The sequence below is a fragment of the Notechis scutatus genome, chromosome 1 (assembly GCF_049901735.1).
Source record: "Notechis scutatus isolate UNSWTSFEM ecotype Mainland chromosome 1, rNotScu1.2, whole genome shotgun sequence".
NCBI lineage: Eukaryota > Metazoa > Chordata > Lepidosauria > Squamata > Elapidae > Notechis > Notechis scutatus.
The window spans coordinates 205,872,104-205,892,118 of NC_142009.1; the positions used below are offsets into that span (position 1 = coordinate 205,872,104).

Below are 20,015 nucleotides of genomic sequence, written 5' to 3' on the forward strand. Positions count from 1 at the left end.
GCACAATAAATAAAGGCTTTTTAAATGTACATTTTGAAATATACTCTGCCGAGCTTTTTTTGTTTTTTGTTTTGCTGTATAATGAAGGTCTTTGCAAACAGAGGGGGAGGGGAACGGCTTAATGTGGGATTTCTTGTCACTAGCAAAAATAGAAATGACTTTGTAAACTAATGTAATTCACAGGTTTGAAGGCAAGATCGTCAAATATTATAATCTGGTCAAAACAGTCCCAGACAAATGAACACCGTGGTATATATTCAGAAAAAGGCTCTGTTAATAGTGGCTGTCATTAAACTTATTCATGAAATATTCAGAGACTTGACAAACAAAAAGTATAATTTGAAGAGTTTCATAGTAAGTGTTAGACAGAATTGACTAGAAAGTATTGTATCATTCTGAAAAGTTAATCAAAAAGATAAATCAATACCTGCTCTTCAAACCCATTGCACACAATGCATATAAAGCCAAACAATGGAAAGTAATAAAATCAATATTGTTTTGGAATTCCATAATTTTATAAAGAATCTCATAATTTCTGCATAATTTTGTACAATTTCCATCACGTTTATGGTTCTTTTATTTTCAGATGACTTAAGCCAAAAAATGGCAACAGCTTAGAGAACCTACAAGTTGTTAAAAGTTATAGCCAATTTTCTGGAAAAATTATGCCAGCTAAAAACAGCACATTAAATATTTACCCTGTTGGATGTTAAAAAACGCTTACAATGAAAAATGCTTTACATATTGACTATTCAAAATGGCCTTCACTTTGAAATGGTGAAATGGAAGGGATTGCAGATGTACAAGAATAAATATAAAAACAAATGAGTTGACTTGAAGTGTTGCCGGCTTTCATAAACATGCTACTGCAATAACATGTGACATTAATATTTAATTACAAAAGCACGGCTGCAAAATCTTTGAAATTAATGTTTTGCAAAATTAACATTCCGTGCACAGAAGCAAAGTCGTTCCAGGCGCGACTGTGATTAACAATGCCATTCACTTTACATATTATATTAATATATTATTCAAGCTAAGAATTAACACCTCCTCATTTAAATAAGGTGCTACATATCATGATGAGCTAAAATGCATTGCTTAAAATGGCCCTTCTGATTTTAAGCAATGGGTGTTTATCATTTAATATTTGTTATTAAATGCTCTTGGTGGGATTTTTTTTTTTTTAAAAAAAAACCCTCCCTTTTTACATTCATTTTTCAAAATGAAGAGATTTCATTAAATGGTGACTTCAAATTCTTGAATCAGTAAACCACTTGAGCTGTCTTTTGCATACTGAGGTCTCATCTGCCTGACCTCACTGTTATGCTTACATTATCTTAATGATGATCCTGGATGCAACTCTGCTTCTTTGTAAACCAAAAAGAAAAGGCCCTTTTATTTTAAAGTGCTACTGTATTTTATCATTATGATTTCGGAGTATCTATTCATAAGTCAGCCAGTAATACCTCAGACAATAGCTGCAGTGAAGCAAATGAATTGCTTAGGAATAAGCAATGTACACATTTGTATAGACTTCTATACAACCTTTTCAGTTCCTTTTTTTTTAATTTGAGGGAGGCACTGAAATATTTTATTATAAAAGCCCGCAATGTTCTCCCTCTGTCAAGATTGGTACCTTTGAGGCCACAATCTTCCATCTTTGCTGCCCCTACAGCATTATTTTTTCTTCTTCAATTAATGGATGCTTTTCAGTCTAGTTTCATCCATTTGTGATCCCAGCCAAGCATCACATGCTGAGTAATCAGGTAGTGATTCAAACTCGGATATGCAGAGGAAACTAAACTAACTTACTGCTGAAGATGAATTTTCCAGGGAGAAGTTCAAGGTAGTTTGATCATTGATTACCCACATTTTGCATGTAATGACTTCTTCTCAGAGACAGTAAGCTAAGAAACTTCTGACACTGTGAAAGATGCGGGCTTCTTTGCACACACTTTTCATTGCTCACCAAAATTACTGAACTCCTATACTTCTTAAAATTAATGTACTTAGCCCCCAGCATAACCACTATGAAATTCAGTTTTGGGGGAAATTCATAATTTGAAATCAAATACCATTTAAGAAAAGGCATGTAGCAGTTCAAGAAAATATGGGTCAGAAAAGAAATGTGAGGAAAGTGTACAAGATGAAACGAGTGCCGCTCTAATAATGTAGGTACCATTCGACCATTCTGCCTTCTCTAAATTCAGTTTCTATGAGGATGTTGATGAATAATAAACTGTAGACAGAACTTTCACATAAAATTATAGATACATAAAATCACTTATTGATACCTGTTTTATTTTGATACTTATTCTAATGTTTTTTTTTAAATGTTATGACACTTAAACATAAGTTTACCATTATATGAGCAGCATCTCTTCCATTGTCACCATTTTCCCCCTTCACTGGACCCATCTTTCAACCAGCTACATGAATTAGATACTAATTCATAATAATTCAGCATTTGATGAGGATTACATTGTCCCTGCGCTTCCAAAATGTATTTGAACAATAGTAAAATCTATTTCAGCTTTAGTTAAATCCAATATACCAAATACAAACTGTGCAATTAATCTTCAAGAAAAAGAAATGTAGTAACTAACTGCATGTTATTAGGCTGCATGTAAGTGTTCTTATGCCATGGGGCGTTCAGGAATGAGAAATGTGCTTCTTTCTGCATCCTTGGCAGGATGAAATGACTAAATCAGGAAACTGGTCGGCCTCCTTTCTTCCAGAGACTCTTAATTATGTCCCCTTCAAAGAGATATTCATATCTACCATAAGTAGGACTGGGGTTTCAATACTATGGTTTCTTAGCTATAAAAAAGTACATTGGTATCAAAGTAATCTTTCACAAAGATACCAAAACCTATTGTTCTTTACTGCAAGCTCTTTCCCTTCCTGTTGTTGTATATTTATTAGATAAGTGAACACATGACAATGCTAATCATACTAGGAAAGCATGACTTTCCTTCCTTCCTTCCTCCCTCCCTTCCTACCTGACTATTTCTTAGGAGCAAGAATGAATGATATTGTTAATTGCCAGCCCGTTCATGAAAAAGGCAAATTCTACCCATCTTTTCTTGCTGTGTCTTAAAAGTAGCATTGTCTGGATTACATGCTGTGTTTAATTTCATTATAGGCAAACTACTCCAATGAGTTAGTATGTACAGGAATGTTCTTTTTTTTTCCAGTCATGAGTTACTGACCTCCATCATTTTTTTTCCTGGACTGTCTGCCCCTTCTGAAGGAACCTCAATAAATGAAATGTTCTTCAGTTTATTGGGACCAGTGAAATGCTGAACAGGGGTAAACATTTGGACAAATGTTTATCTCTTCACAGTTAACAATATAACATACTGTATATAATAAAAAGTGTGTAACTTCAGCATTAAATCAGATGTACCCTAGGCTATTTCAGAGTTGTTGCATTCTAATTTTATGGTGTTTTGCAATGAGCCAATTATACATCAAGGTAAAAGTATTCTGAGCATCTTTTTCCAAGCCTTGTCCACCTTCTGGAAGTGAATCTGTCTTTTGAATGACATAGTAGTTATCTTGCACTTATATGAAGAGTCAACATGGACAAAGGCTTATAAATAGGAATAAATAAATAAATAAATAACATAGGTAAATAGGTAATTTTTTTAATGTATTTACTTAAATGTATTTATTTAATAATTAAATTTTAAGTTTTATAAGATAAATAAATAAAATAAAAAAATAAATATTACAGGTAGTTGTCCATGGAGATTTTGAATCATCCAGGTCATGGTTGTTCCAAAGGTGCTTTTCAAAAGACAGTTGGACTTTCTTGAGGTTGTTTGGTGGAAGAGGGGGGTTGGTTTGAAAAAAAAAAGTTTTTTTAAAAAAAAGAGATGCAAGAAAAAAAAAAAAGCCAAGAAAGCCCAGTTGCCTTTTGAAAAGCACCATTGGGATATGTAGTTGTCACTTACTGACCAATCATTCAGCAACTGTTTAAAGTTACAGTATCACTGAAAAAGGGGACTTACAACCAGTGTCTGAAATTTTAGCATTTGCAGAGCCCCCGCGGTAATATGATCAAAATTTGGGCTTCCATTTGCAGGGGTACTTCAACTTTCCCTACGCACCTATCTTTTCCAATCTATGCCCTTTTAGCTCCTTCACTGTGTGCTCCCCATAACCCTAGCTGACCTCCAACATCTTGCTCCATGCTTGGCTTGGTCCTTCATAAGGCAGCTGCTGGCTGCATGAGGTGTTCTTACCCAGGCCATGTGTGATACTTCCCACATAAGCCAGGAACTACCTTGTGAGGGGCCATAGTTGGCACACTTTGTCAGTGGTGGGCAAGAAAATGGCAAAGGTTATATGCGACAGCAGAGCACAGGAAAGAGGTATTAGAATGGAGAATGATAAGGGTGACTTCAACTGGACCAGGCTAGAAAGGCTTTCTAGGGTGTGTGTGGCTTTCACTGCACTGCTATAGACTAGCTTCTATTTAATGATGTCACCACCTGGCTTTCTGCCCAAGGCAGGACTAGAACTCATGGTCTCTGGATTTTTAGCCTGGTGCTTTAACCATTTCAAGAAACTGGCTCTAGTATATTTTTAAAAAAATGTATCCTCACTCTTATGAGTGGTCTGTGTCTATTTCAATCTCATGTCCTCAACCAGAGGGCAGGGAGTTTGAGGCTTCTGTGCAGAATCTTAGTTGTCCCTAGCACTGAACTCTTCTGGACAGAAAGCTCTGATGTTGTTTCTGGGGTCTGTTGTTAGATTAGGGGTCACAGCTCTAATTGCTCCTACCATCTTGGCCTTTATTTTCCACATGGTTTATAGTTCTTCCTTCAGGCCCTGGCACTTTTCCAACTTTTCATAGTCCTTCATGTTGTTGCTGTCACTGCTACATCTATTACCACTGCTGTCTTTTGCTCCTTGTCAGCTACCACTATCGCTGGTTGATTGGACTGTACCTGTCCGTCCATTTGGATCTGGAAGTCCCACTGGATTTTAGCTATGCTGTTCTCTACAATCTTCTGTGAAATCTCTCATCTGAATTTGGGAGGGTCTAGTTTAACCCATACGCTGTGCCGATATTCCAATGTCAGTTACGTAATTGTGCCACTCAGTATATGTGTTCCTGTCTGCATCTTACACCTTGCCATTAAATGGTGGACTGTCTCTCCTGCTTCTATGAATCTGATACTTATTCTAGTGCCTATTCTTATGCTGCTGGTATGGTCAGCATCTCAGTGCTATCTTTTAGTCCAGCTCTTTCCAGCTACTATAGGGTTTCCCATTGTCTATATCAGGTAGATGAGTGAGTCAATTTCTTGTTCACTTTTAGTATACAGCTTGACGTCATCCATGTAGAGGAAGTGGCTGATGGTAATTCCACTCTGAAGTTGTATCCATATCCAGTCCTTGTGCTTATCTGTCTAGGTACAGTACAACTCTATGCAGAATACCAGTGGGGATAATGCATCATCAGGTATATGCTGCATTTGATGGCCTCTTCTGTGGGCTTCCTAGAGTGAATTTCCAATATTGTCTTACACAGTCCCACTGAATTCTTGAGGAAGCTTCTTAGTATCTTCTTGACTTTGTATAGATCAGAATTCATAGATTTATGTGCATGGCATTGAGTCTTAGGCTTTCCTGTAGTCAACGTAGCCTGTGTTCAAGTTGGTCTTTTTAGGCCTTGAGTCTTGTGCAACTGTTACATCTATGAGCAACTGGTGTTTTATGCCTCTGGGGTTATTCCCAATGTTCTTCTGAGACATGCTGATGTAGTGGCCTATATGGTCCTGCAGCTTGGCTCTATGATGCCTGATAGGATTTTTCATATTTTAAGGAAGCAGGCTATTGACCGGTAGTTGAATGGTGCTGTTCCTTGCAGAGGATTAGTGGGGACATGATAGCAGTATTCCAGTATGTGAGAGGTTGCCACAAAGAGGAGGGGGGTCTATTTTCCAAAGCACCAGAAGGCAGGGCAAGAAACAATGGATGAAAACTAATCAGGGAGAGAAGCAACCTGGAATTAAGAAGAAACTTTCTAACAATGAGGACAATTAACCAGTAGAACAACTTGCCTCCAGATATTGTGGGTGATTCATCACCGGATGAAGGTTTTTAAGAAGAGACTGGACAGTCACTTGTCTGAAATGGTATAGGATCTCCTGCTTGAGCAAGGGGCTAGACTAGAAGACCTCCAAGGTCCCTTCCAGCTCTGTTCTGATTCTGAGGTATTTCATGATCAGCACTGTCCTTTCTTGTGTTAGCCAGTCCAAGTGGAAGACTGCTGCTAGCACCTAGTTGTGTTTCTAGGTGTTCATGGACTGTTGTTAGTTTCTGTAGCCATTAGGTATGGCTCATGTCAAGATGGCGTATTGTCCAGTTTTTCATGTTTTTGACTTGCTGATGGATATCAGATGCTACTGTGATATTGTCTGGTTTCTACTCTGGGAGACTGCTGTGAAATGCTCTTAGATCCTGCAGTCACTTTTCACTGCTGTTATGTGTCTTCTCTTTTTCCCCCTTATGTTCTTCCAGTACTGTTCAGTTTCTGATATTAGGGCCCTCCTATTACTACATTGTTGCACTCCTATTGGCAGTATACCTTGGATTTCAGTCAGGTCCTTTTATTCTTTTAAATAGCAGCATTTTATCCTTGAGCTTCACATCTTTCTTTAATTCCATGAGTTGACCAACCTCTTTCCGAATTTCCTTAATCTTAGCCTCTAATCTCGTTTTCCAGGTAGGGGTATAATACTGCTATTCTTGGTCATGTAGCCAAGCATCTCCAGTATTACAGTGGTTCTAATGTATACCAGTTCTTTGACTTGAGTTGTGGTTTTACTAGGGAGAGTTCGATTCTAGCATTCTGCATTTTCTAGCATTCTATCTGATTGTACTTCTCCACTGGGCCTTGGTAACCAGTTTCAAAGGTTGTTGCTAGATTATCCTTAATGTTATATTATGTTATAGGTGAGGATAAGATTGAACTTGTACCAGTCTCATCCTTGTCTAGTATCTTAACCTATCTTAGTCTAGCATTTTATCAATCAATAGTGGGTTTTCAACAGTACCAAAATCAGTATTTCTGTTGAATGCTTAGCAATAATAATAAAATCCCACAGTTAATAAAATTGTATATTATTTTTGTACTTCAATAACTTCCCAAAAGTCAGTATAAATACAACCAAATATTAGGAAGAATTCACAGAGTTAAATAAGAGATTCATTTTAAAAACCTTGAGAATATAGAAAAACTTGGATTCATTTTTTCCTGTATGTATTTCTGAATTACTGATACTTTTTGTAAGACTGTGTGATGTTTCTTTGACATAGCAGATGGCAGATATGAAGACCATGCTCTTAAGAAGTCACACATTTGCCCTTCAAAAACAAAGTGGTGATTGACCAATGTCAATCTTATAAGATTCTTCTTCTTTTCTTTTCTCTTTTCATAACCAGATAAATTAACAACTACAACTTTTGCCAAAATTGGGAAGAGCCCTAAAATCTACATTGCCTGCTGGTTCCTTGCTAGAATATATAGGAAGCCATTTTTTATGATAGGCACAGACAATATATATTTATTTAAGAAAGTTCATATTTACCCAACTCACTCTCAGTGGCTCCAGGCACCTTATAAAGATAAAAGGCCAATACAAGCGCAGTAAAAACACTAACCCCCCCACCCCTATATTTCCTCTCCTTTAAAAAAAATTGCTCTCTGAGCTTGTTTTCCTTCTGTGGTTTTAAAGTATTCTTTCCTCATATGTCACCTTGGGTTTTTTTCTGTCTGTTTGGGCTGGTGTGTTTTACTTCATTTCAGACTAAACTTTAACTTTCAATAATTACTAGGATCTCCAATGTCTTCTAGAATCACTAATGTTACCATATCACACTTGCCTTGTGAAAGTTACTGGTTTGAAATCCACAGGCAATTTTGATAAGTGCTATTTTTTTCCTCTGAGCTACCTTCTTTTTCCTGTATTTTTTTTTAAATTAAGTCCAGCAGTGTTCTATTCCATCATTTTTTCCCAGTCAGTTTCCCAACAAGTTAAAGAATTGTTGAAAATCATTGTTCAAAATATTGCTCAGTCTGCTCAAATCATAGATCTCTTAGACCAGTGGTCACCAACTGGCGGGCTGTGGCCCACTGGTGGTCCATGAGAAAATTTTGGTGCTCCGCAGAGAAATGTCACCCCCAAAGAAATTAATCCAGGCTGCGCGGGAACAAAAGGCTGCGCTGCAATCCCAAATAACGGTTGATTGGTAGGAAAATGGGCTGGGGAATTTTCCTGCAGACCAGAAGCCAGCAAGGAAATGGCAGGAGGAGGGATTGAGCCCTAAAAAAAAAGGGAGGAGAAAGGACACCAAAGCAGGTGAGAGGGATGACTCCTCAAGGAAGAAGGCAAGCTCAGAGTGGCAGAGAGAGAGCTGGTAAGCCCAGCTCTTACCAGCAGCTGTCTGTGAGGGGTGAGGCAAGGGAATAAGGAAAAATGACTATGCAAAGCGCTCGGGCAGCACATCGCAGCTGCTTGACAGGCAGGGAAAGTCCCACCCACTGCTGTTGCTTTTTTGCTCTCACTTCCAGAGAGCGCTGCCACCGTCACTGCTTTTGAACAGCCCAGTGCTTGCTCCGCCACTGTGCCTGGATTGATCTGGTCACACGCACACAGACTCTGCCTCTCGGCCCAAGTTAGGGATCCTCTCCTAATGCTCACCCCCCACGTCGACAATGAAGGCATGGCTGGTTCAGCTGGAGAAACTGCTTCGTGGCTTTTCCCTCCCTCTTTCTTTTTCCGCTCCCTGCCTGGCCCCATGGAAGGACTCTTGCAGCCATGGAGCAAACTAGCAACCTCTGCAATGGGATTGCAACTTCGGTGAAGGAGCTATTGGCCAAGCAGGGTGGGATCAATGACCCAGGCAGGTTTTTTTAGGGTTTTGCTTTCCAGTTCTCTGGGAACTCAGGCACGGCTTCAGTGGCAAGCCTGGCAGCTGTATGTATCCCAAGAACATGTCCTCCTCCTCCCTAAATCTGAAAAAGCAGGGGTCCGCGGGATTTAAAATTATGAGTTTGGAGGTCCCTGAGGTCCAAAAGGTTGGCGAACCCTGTCTTAGACCATGGAAAAGCAAGCTCTCTTCTCCCTGTTTCCAGTCATATTTAAGGTCCTATGTTGAATTTGAAACGGAATCCCCATCTACTACTTATTTGCTGATGGAGGTTTCTTTGCATTGACTGAATCAGGCCTTCTTTGTCATCCCTGAACAACTTTTATTCAATGATACCATGGATGCTTGTGGATATTGTATATTTCCTAATGGGTATGAGATTCTGAAATGCCATAATGCTGTGTATTAGGGTAAAGGGTAAAATACTTATAGTTTGGCCTGCACAGCATGAATGAATCTAATTTTGCTTTTCTTACTAATATTATAAAGCAGAGATCTTCATATATATATTTGTCTACACTCTCTTCTTCTATCCTGTCTTATTTTGTATCCAATGGTGCTTTTCATTTAAGCAGCTGCATTTTCTGTACAAATTAATTTTGACTCCCCAAATTACTTTGATGTCTTTTTTAGGAAGTTTGTTTTTGTATCTGTTTTTGACACACAGGTTGTTGTTGCTGCTGCTGCTGCTGCTGCTGTTTTTGCATATATAAAGATAGAGTCATATTTAGGCTCATTTGACAAAATGAATAAACAGAATATGTTATAATATGGACAGGGGAAACTGCATTAACCCAACAATGACTCTTCCAGGAGTCCCAGTGGGTTCAGATCATTTTAATAAGCAGGTAATTCTGAGAGGGTGCACTGTCTAATTGAGTTGTCACTGTGAAGAAATTCTGTATTTACTATATAAAAACTACAGATCTGTGATGGCGAACCTATGGCACACGTGTCACAGGTGGCATGCAGAGCCCTCTCTGTGGGCATGTGAGCCCTCTGCCAGCTCAGCTCCACTGTGCATGCGTGTGTACCTCCCGCCGGCCAGCTGGTCTTCAGGTCTCTGCTGTGCATGCACAGGGGGCAAGGTGCTTGCGTAAGGAGTTGGGTACATGCACGGTGATGTACCAGGAGTGGGATGATACCGGTTCTGCCCGGCTCTATAGAACCGATAGCCCTGAAGAGCAGCAGACACTGGACCGGTTCTGTGTTTGCTGCTGTTTGGCCCACCCGCCCACCTGGGCTCTTACCTATCCTTTATTTCCTGCTTTTTCAACCTCAGCTGCTTTGCGCGGCACAGCTGCGGTTGAAAAAGCAGGAGAAAAGAGGCTTTTTGAATGCTGTGCAGCTGAAAAGCATGCAGCATGTAAACGTAGTAGTAGTAGTACTAGTAGTAGGTTCAGTAGTAGGTTCAGTAGTACTACTACCTAGTAGTAGGTTCAGTAGTCACTGAACCGGTAGTAACACCGGTTGAATCCCACCCCTGGGATGTACATGCATGCGCGGGGATGGGGTGCATGTGTGGGAGATGCGTGCACATGCGTGCAAGCCATACATGCATGCACAGGGCGGGGCACATGCATGGGGGATGTGCACACATTGCATTTTGGGGATGCGCGCATGCGCATGCACGCTTTGGGCACTTGGTGCCGAAAAGGTTAGCCATCACTGATATAGACTAAACCAATGGAATAAATCAATGAGTATCTGAAAAAAAAATGTATTGAACAGCATGGAATTCCATCATTCTCGAGATTTAAAAGTTTCAGAAGTACTCATAAACTTTTACCAGAAAAAAACAGCCAAAGGAGGTTGAACCTCAAGATGCTCAAGTCTCAATTTGCTCTGTGTGTAAAGCAGGGCAAAGCCGTCAAAATAAAAAATGCTGCTGTTTGTCCCGTGCCCATGTGACATTGTAGGATTATTTGAAGGAATGCCACAATTTTCATAGGAACAATTCAATAAAAGTGAGTGAGAACAATCCAGAAGTAAAAAAATCCATTGGAGATAATTGGATTTTTAACACAGAGAATAAAATATTTGAAGGTTAACACAAATTAACAAGGCACCATTTTAGTTCAGAATTTTGCATTTACGATGATGCAGTTTTTCAATAAAGCAAAACACCCAATGTTCTGGAATTTTACAAAGGTTGCAATTCTTCATGTCATACATGCTCCAAATATTTTTGGAAGGCCTCCTGATTTATATGCAAGAACCAAAATGATGTCTAATGATTAAATGACCACCCAAAGTTGGTTCAAAAATGGGCAGTGCCTAGGTCAAATAAAATTAATAATTCACAAAATGCATGATTGAATTGAAGGTTCTAGAAAGGATGTAGATATAATAAGATTTCTTAAAGGTTTGAGAGACTCAAGTTGTCCCCTTCTCCATGGCTTCTGGTGAGTTTTTCTAAGTCAGAAAAAAAAAATAGCAGCAAAACTGCTGCAGCTGCGCTCAACTTTTCAAAAAGTTGTCAACACAGTGATGATACTATTGAAAAATTAAATGCCAAGGAGACAGAACTGCCAAGCAATTGCTCAAAATGCCCTGGAAAATAATATATATTTAAAGTGACCCATTGAAAAAAATATTGAGAGAGAGGAAAAGACAGAAGAAGGCTATAACTCAGTATTTCATTTGAAAGTGTGACTAGGAGATGATGTAAGGGCTAGTGTTGGTGAGCAATCTAGAAGTCTAAAATTGATGAAACTGGGCAAAATGGTGTGTGTTTTGGTGTTGTTTGCAGTTTAGTTTTGCTTGCTTTTCCTCTGAATCTTGCCTGATTGCCTTCTTTGACATACAGTAGGTTTGGTTCTTGTGCTTTTTACAGAACTGTGGCTCTCATCAATTTACTTCTGCCAAATAAGTATTATAACAGGTACTCAAAAGTGCATTTATATTTTGTGTTTGTGGTGGTCAGAATTCACCTCACCCTTGTAAAATGTTTTCCTTTGTTCATAATATGTCTTCTGGAAAATTAGTATTTGGTGAGTAGTGATGCTCATTATGGCAAAAATATTATGAGAATGCCAATGACCTGCAGTCAGACTTCAAAAAAGGTCCACTGACGCTCAAAAGACTGAACAAGAGGATCAGTAAGCAGAAAATATGTAGCCTGATTGATGTGTAGAACTTTGCAGAAAAGATTAAAGCAATTTGAGAAACTTAGGATACATCAGGGAGATGTTTCCTAATACATACTATATACGTATGTATATGTATTCAATTACATTGATATCTTGCCTTTTTTTCAGGAGCTCAAGCCAACATGTATAGCACTGTCTCGTCCCATTTTCCATCACGACAAAAAACCAGCATGGTAGGTTGGGTTGAGAGACAGAGATAAGTCACTCAATGAACCGTAGTGGCTCTAATCTGGGTCTTCCTAGTGTCAGTCATATTCCTCACCCCTACATCACACTGAAAACATTTCAAACTACACAAGGGAACTGGTATGTAAACAGCAATATGGCAAGTCTAACTATAATTCATACTCCCAACTACATAAATTCATGTATTCATAACTATGTTTTTACTTATACCTATTATCTTGTAAGCAATTGACAAACCAAATAAAATAAATACATACATATATTTACAGCAGGTGGTTCAGGAATTCCAGGAGTTGAAGTCCACAGGTTGTAAAGTGGCCATAATTGCCTATCTCTAATTTATAGGATTATTTTAAAGCAAGGTGACAGTTATTTTACTATGTAATTTTTTCTTAATGAACCAGACCTTCAAATTAGACACAGGTATGAAAAGTGTAAATGCCCCATGTTGAAAAAAATGTTGACGGACTTTTTTCCTGACATTATAAACCTTCCCCTTTCATTGTCCAGGAATGAAGTATTTGATGCCAATGAATTAATAAGTGGGAGTCCTTCATAAATTTGACATCAAATGTCCAAATAAGTTGAAAGCCCCAGTAATCATAAATGATTACAGTGAACCACTTTCAGAATTGAAAGCTTGTGCTGGCTGATCAACTAGACACTAGATCTGGATTTATACACACAACAAAGCAGTTTAGGAAGAAATGTTTCAGAGCCTTTTGTGTGAAGCATTTTACTCCTAGATGCATCTTAGATTTCAATGCATAGAATTATGGTTCATTGCACAGTGAGCCTGATGTTTCTACTGAATTTGGAACAGCTTATATCCTGCAACAATATCTTTAACATGATGAAACTACAACATCTTCTTATTCCAAGGACCTTGGGAAGGATCATTCAGTTATTAAATGATCCTTCCCAGGACCTTGGAATAAGGGGATGTTGTACTTTCATGATTTTAAAGATATTGTTGCAGGATATGAACTGTTCCCAACAAAGTTGCCTTTTGCAATTGACTGATGGTGATTTTGTCAATGTCAAAGGTGTTCAAGTGATACTCCAGATGTTTTGGGATAGCTGTCTATTGCTATTGGTAATATCTTTCTTTCCTTTTGCCACAGTTGTTCTATTTATATTTTCAGGTCTTTAAATTTTGTTATCTTCTCCAGTTCTTTCTCTTCTAACTAGGTACTAAAACACCCACTATCCAGACTTTTTTTGTCTTTCTTATCAACGATTGTCTAGGGTATTATATGGCAGGTGCTTGTCTGTTTGAATCCTAAATTACTTCAATGTTTTCATTTTCTATCCCTTGGTTTATTTTATGTTTCACCAGTCCTTGTGTAGAAAGTTGTCACCTACATCTCTCCTAGAAGAATGAAATATTTTAGGAAATATTATAAAGGCAGAATATTATATTTCCCTAAAGGAGAAATGGAGAAACATGCTCTTGGAGACAGAAAGCAGCCCTCACTTTTCTTAATAGCCCTCAGCAGGTGTCAGCACTTAAGAGATAAAGAACTTATTAAAAGGAACCAAGTATCTAGGTAGCTCTATTCATAAGCAAATAGCCCTCACTCAAGATCCAAACCAGGACAAAGCCATTAAGGCATAATAGGAATTGCCCAACACCCTTTCAGAACACAAGCTCCTTCATTGCATCATTTCAGAGCAGACCAAACTTCAATCAAATTTAGCTTAGACAATCTATAGAGCCAGCTTACAACAGCCAATAGAATACATGTTCTTGCATAGGAATAGAAAGCTCAAGTGCAAAGTTCAAGAGAAGGTATAAAAATCCCTCACTCTCAATTCCATGTGGTCAGCTGCACCAGAACCACCCATGTGGTTCTGTTTCATCATTAATCCATCTTTCCAATCAGCCTCCATGTTTCCAGTGTCTTTTTCCCAGCTTGGAAATGAACCAGATGGATATTTCTTCCAGCACTTGCTTGCACCATGGTTGTTATTACTTACTGTTATTAATTACTATTGTAAACAAAGCTTGGCCATTTGGGGTTTTTATCCATGGAAAGCAGATGGACACTAGGAATTAGATTTTTAGTTTGATTTCAATTACATCACCCCCATTCTCTTTTAGAAACACACTGTTGTCTTCATAAATACTTTCCAGAAGCCCCAGTAGAAATATTTACTATTATCAGCAGTACTGTGTCTCTTTTTAAATAAACTCTAATGATTATTGTTTGTAGATGAAAGCCTCAAAGATGCTTTTAATTTTCAATTTACCTTCATCACTTTGTATCAGTTTGTTCTGTGTTTTAAATCAGCTGCCTCAGTTTGTGGTTGTGGGATATAAGATGTCACTCAGCTACACTGCAACATAATACATGTCACCTGAACAAGGGAAAAAGCTAATAAATTGCTCCAATGATGACAGATTCATAGGGGATTTGCACACGTACAGCACAGATGTCTGCAGAAAAAGCCTTTTCACATCTTATATTACATTGGTTTAACACAGGCAATGACCTACGCTATGAAGAACAATGCACTCTTTTGCCCTGCATGTTGTAAGGGTGCTGAAGTCATTTCAATGCAGTCAGCACCACCATTTATCAACATCATTCATGTGGTAACTACAGCACTCCTTACTTTTGAATGTGTGATCAAAACTGGAGAATAACATGCTATAACAAATGGTATAAGCTGCAATCTGAATATAAACATTGTTAATTCTGAGTACATATGAAAGAAGGTATCAGGTTAGAAACCAGGAGAATGTGAGTTCTAGTCCCACCTTAAGCAGAAAGCCAGCTGGGTGACCTGGAGTCAGTCACTCTCTCTTAGTCCTAGAAGGACAAAGCACTTCTGGGGGGAAAAACTTGCCAAGAAAACTGCAGGGACTGGTCCAGGCAGTCCCCATGTAATCAGACATGACTGAATAGAGAGGAAAAAAAATACTCTGTACTTGTACATTATTAAGAGTATTAAGCAAAAATCAAGAATATAAGGGCATCACCTCAAGTTGACATGTGGGAAGTTCAAAAGTAATGTTAGAAAGTATTACCTCACAGAGTAGAGGAAATTTGGAACCAACTTCAGTGGAGGTAGTGGGGTCAATCATCAACTGACGTTAAACATGCTTGGGATAAACACATCTTCTGACAAAAATTAAAAATAAAACAAAAATAAAATATAAAAATAATTAAAAAATAATAAACTAAAAATGATGGGCCAGTAGGTCCTTTTTCTGCTGTCAGTTTTTTTATGCCTATATGTTTCTATGTTTGTGTGTTTCAAATACGTATGAAGTTATCTGAAATGTGTTTGCCTCCATCTATCAGTATTGTATAAGATTTCTTTGCTTTAAGCTAAGGGTTTTTTTTTTCCTTCAAGATGCATGAAACCCTTACGTGGCATTGGAGATGAATAAGGTGTAGCTGTGTATGCTAATTAGAACCTCACAATACTGTAGATCTCAGCCAATGAGATTTCACGGAAGGTGCCAACTTAATGAGCTATATATGAATCCTTTGAGTAGCCAAATAATGCCACTCCAAATGCATGAAAATATTAAGTTTATAAATTACATTTAGGTTGTTTTTTTTTTAAAGAAGAAATTAAAAAAAAATCCTAAGTGGAGAAAAAACTCCTAAAATAGTCCCCTTAAAAATTAAAGATTTTCATTAGGCACTGAATGTTAAATAACTGTGTTTGGAGACTGTGGGATGAAGAATAAATAAAGACTATTCTGTAAATAGAAATTACTGGCTGGCTGACTGAAATTCTTAAAAAGAACAATATTACCTTCATAGATGCTGCTTAAAAGAAGCATAAAACAGTGGTAGCTTTCTGATGAATACTGTAACCAGCTACCCCATGCTATAGGATAGAGAAATTCCATGATATCAGGGAAAAATTCTACTGCTTTTGTTTTAAAAGCAAGGATAGAAAATGCAATATGACTAGAATGGGAATCTAGTAAACATACTAATTATACTTTTGGCTCAAATCAGAATGGTTTATAAAAATGCCACAAATATATATTTTGTGAACTTATGCATGTGCAAAAGCATCCTAAAAAAGATATTTTCTGTATGATATTTTCCCCCCGATTGTGATCAAAACAGATGATCCTAGAGAGTTGTGTGAAATAAAAATTCTTGCAGGTTTTCGGAAAATATTCCCAAAGTAAAGTCATTTGTCCATTCATTTTTTATGTGCTGGAAACTGAGATCCCAGCATAAATATGTCAAAATATATTTTCAGTGCAAAATGGAATAAATGCTTAATTTGAAGTTTTTTTTTAAAAAAAACAACATTCGTGACATATGTTACATGACAGAGATTTATATAATTTTTATATGTTAACTCTCTCCCATTGCCCCTGTAAAATGTTTACTATATATAGAACACCTTCTGTGGCCAATCAACTGAAATACATAAGAATAAGCTGCACTTCAGTAAATTATTGATGCTATCACAATCAATTAAAAATCTTTGAAAGGAATTTCATTGCATTCTTTTTTTTGTCTTCCATTATATTATGATAAATCATTGCTACTGCTTCTGTTTGTAGTTTTCCTGGCAAGATTCCTCCCGCACCCCACAAAATGCTCGAAAGGCATAAAATTTTGTGCAACTGGTTTACATAAAAATCTTTTGTTCGTGATATGATATGGAGTAGGCAAGGGCTGGGTTTAATTGGCTTCTATCTCTTAAGGATTTGTTTTACTTCCATTTTTAGCAAATAGAATTCTTACTATGAACTTTAAGATACATTGGTCACAAATCTATAATAAATCAGTTACATGGAGTCAAAGGCTTTTCTCATTCCAATGCTCAATCCAATGCTCATTCTTCTTTACAATTCATAATTCTGGCCCATATATTTTGTGGTTAAGTTTTTATATCCATTTTTAAATCATGGTCTCTAGCAACTATTTTTAGAAAGCAATTGAGGAACTTAATCAAAAACTGGGCTTATAAAAATCAGTATACTTTTATGCTGTAACTTGACCAATAGATTTTTGAAGAAAAAACAACAACGCCTTTGTGTATTTTTTCCTAGATAAGTTTTGTAAAAATAAAATTAATGTGAATTTTATATCTTCATTGGTTAAGAAAGGAAAAATTTAGTAGTGCCATTTTATTCCAAACAAAACAAACATAATATAAACTTATGATATACTATTTATGCCTTGTATATAATGGCACTATTCTTATAATATTTCCCTGTTTTGTTGTATATGGAAAAAACAATATCTATTATCTTAATATTACTTATGTATTAATTTACGTACACATTCTTCCATTTGGTCAGAACTATCATAAAATATTTTACCTGTGTTAAGTGTCAACATATTTAATGAGTGAGATGCATTGTGTGCAACATCTATGCATTTGCCATACTTTTTAGTTTTTTATAATTATATTTATGTTTTAATTTAAGGGTATTTTTGTAATTAATTTAATGATTTTATTGTATGTCACCCAGAATGTGAAATGGGATGTGTATATGTGTGTGAGAGACAGAGAGAAAGAGAGAGAAATATAATATCTTCCTCCACCCCAATTTTGTTTTGTTTTTTGCAGGAAATGAATTATTTCATACCACTGAATATTCCATTCCAGAACCAAATGTATTCTTGAAATAAACTATTAAACATAACCACCAGCAGCTAACAGTTGTAATATCATGGCCTGTTTTTTTGTTTGTTTGTTTGTTTCAAAGTCAGTTTCATCCTTTGTTCAAAATCAGCAGGGGAAAAATATCCTATGGTCAATATCTACCTTCACTCCAAAGAAGATTCAGAAAGAGTTAAAAGTGCAAATAAAATTATGAAAGCCTAATGGTATTTTTATAACAGAGCTCCTGCTATTCAGCTGTATTTCAGCAAAAACATTGCACATTTTGATGACTGTCAAAATTTACATAACTTACTCTACATGAATTAACTATGAGGTATAAAATGCAACTTTGGCTGAATAAAACCACAGCAATTGTAATGCAGGATTTCAGGCAGTACTAAAATAATATGACATCAGAAAAGCCAGCAACAGCAGCAAAATACATGAATGTGATGCAGGGCAAATTAGTTAACATTTAGAATTCTTATGCAGGAAGGAGAGAACAGAAGAAATATGTCGAAAAGCATCAGTGAATCCCCCACTGTCTTTATTTGAAATTTATGCCACATTATACATGTTAAATTACTATTTTATATTGCTGGTGTAGTATTGCACAATATAGTTTGAAAATATGATGTATGTTGGATTGGCAATGTGTACAATCTGTGATGTGGTGGCCCCGAAGAGGCAAGACTGACTTACCATACAAAATAGGAAAAGATTGAAGTATAAAAGAAATAAATCTCAGGCTTGAAACATTTCTTTTGAAAATTCTTACCCTTTATCTGATAGGAAGGAAGGAAGGTTTTTGTTATATTTCTGATACACTCCGAGTCATCACAGGAAGGAAGGAAGGAAGGAAGGAAGGAAGGAAGGAAGGAAGGAAGTCATAAGGACTTGGTGGGGAAATCTTTGTTTCTTTCTAAAAGCCTAAAAGTTATACCCAACTGCAGCACGAAGAGTAAAGAGGTTGTTATTCATATTAACTACATTTACATTCCTATCGCAACATCCAGAGAGCTAATAGTGGGGTTATTAACATAACAAACGTAAATGTTCTATATAAATAATACTGTTTCAGGCCAGCAACCGCTCATCTGACAGCATTTAGGCACAGGCTCAACATCTGTTTATGAACACTTTGCCTAATGATATCATCAGATATCATTAAGTGCGGCAGAATACAGCACAGAGGCAGGTGCAGCTGCCTTCAGTACCCATCACAGAGGAAGAAAAGAGCTGCATTCCCGATCCGAAAACCCATCATTAGGACAATTTTCTTCGACAAACCAGCCCTGTGATTTCAATCTGTATATCACCTGTAATTGTAGTTTTTAGCAAGAAGCTGATTCTATACATTTAGCAACGGATCACGTTGATGGCCTGAATACTGGAAACACATTTGTGGTACCAGCTGCAGCGGCTTTTTTTAGAGCCCTGTGTTAACAAAATACTGCTAACAAGGCAATGCTTGGAGTGCAGCTTTGTTTCTCTTTCTTGTTCATAGTGTTTAGATGTGCATAATTATGGAAATTAGCGATTGATTGCTTCTCAATAATAATTGATTATTGGTCACTGAACCTTCGCCAAAGCACTGCACCAGGAGGTGAGCTTGGGAGCTCAGCCATTCTCCGACATGGAAAGGAAGGAAGGGGCCACAAAATCTCTGCTTGTGCATCACTTGCCATGATAAACAGAGCAAAGGGATAATTGAATGTCCCAAAGTCTCGCTTGCCTGCAGGCAAATTGTAGAGATCATAGCAAGCCTGCCGAATTTTCCCTATAGACTGTACAAGAAACATACATCATTTTTATATATGTGTCAGTTGCTCTTTGATTTGAAAACAGTTCTGATATTTCTTTTTCTTTTTCTTTCTCATCAGTTGTCTTAACTCATACAATTTATGTTTATATCTATGTTGTCCCCAAATATATGTATATCGCAATTAAGACTCTCCTTAAAAGGAAAAATGCACAAAATCAAGTTTTAAAAACAAGATGGTCAGACTAAAAAATTACTATCTTCTTCTTTGAATCTCTTCTCCATGACAACATAACTATCTTTGATTAAGATATGCAAAAGTGAAGACATGTAAAACAAAAAATTCTGGGGATGAAATAGATTGA

General features: G+C 37.1%; 1 protein-coding gene and 1 long non-coding RNA gene across 3 annotated transcripts in view; one reads left to right on the forward strand and one right to left on the reverse strand.

Annotated features, from left to right (window-relative positions):
- Positions 1–18,044, forward strand: part of LOC148133172 (uncharacterized) — an 18,583-nt gene extending 539 nt beyond the window's left edge. The window contains exons 2-3 of the long non-coding RNA XR_015747174.1: positions 12,213–12,277; positions 17,853–18,044. This is a non-coding gene — a long non-coding RNA (uncharacterized LOC148133172). The remainder of the gene's footprint in view (positions 1–12,212; positions 12,278–17,852) is intronic.
- ARHGAP15 (Rho GTPase activating protein 15) overlaps positions 1–20,015 on the reverse strand; it is a 466,873-nt gene that overhangs the window by 278,130 nt on the left and 168,728 nt on the right. The window lies entirely within an intron of this gene.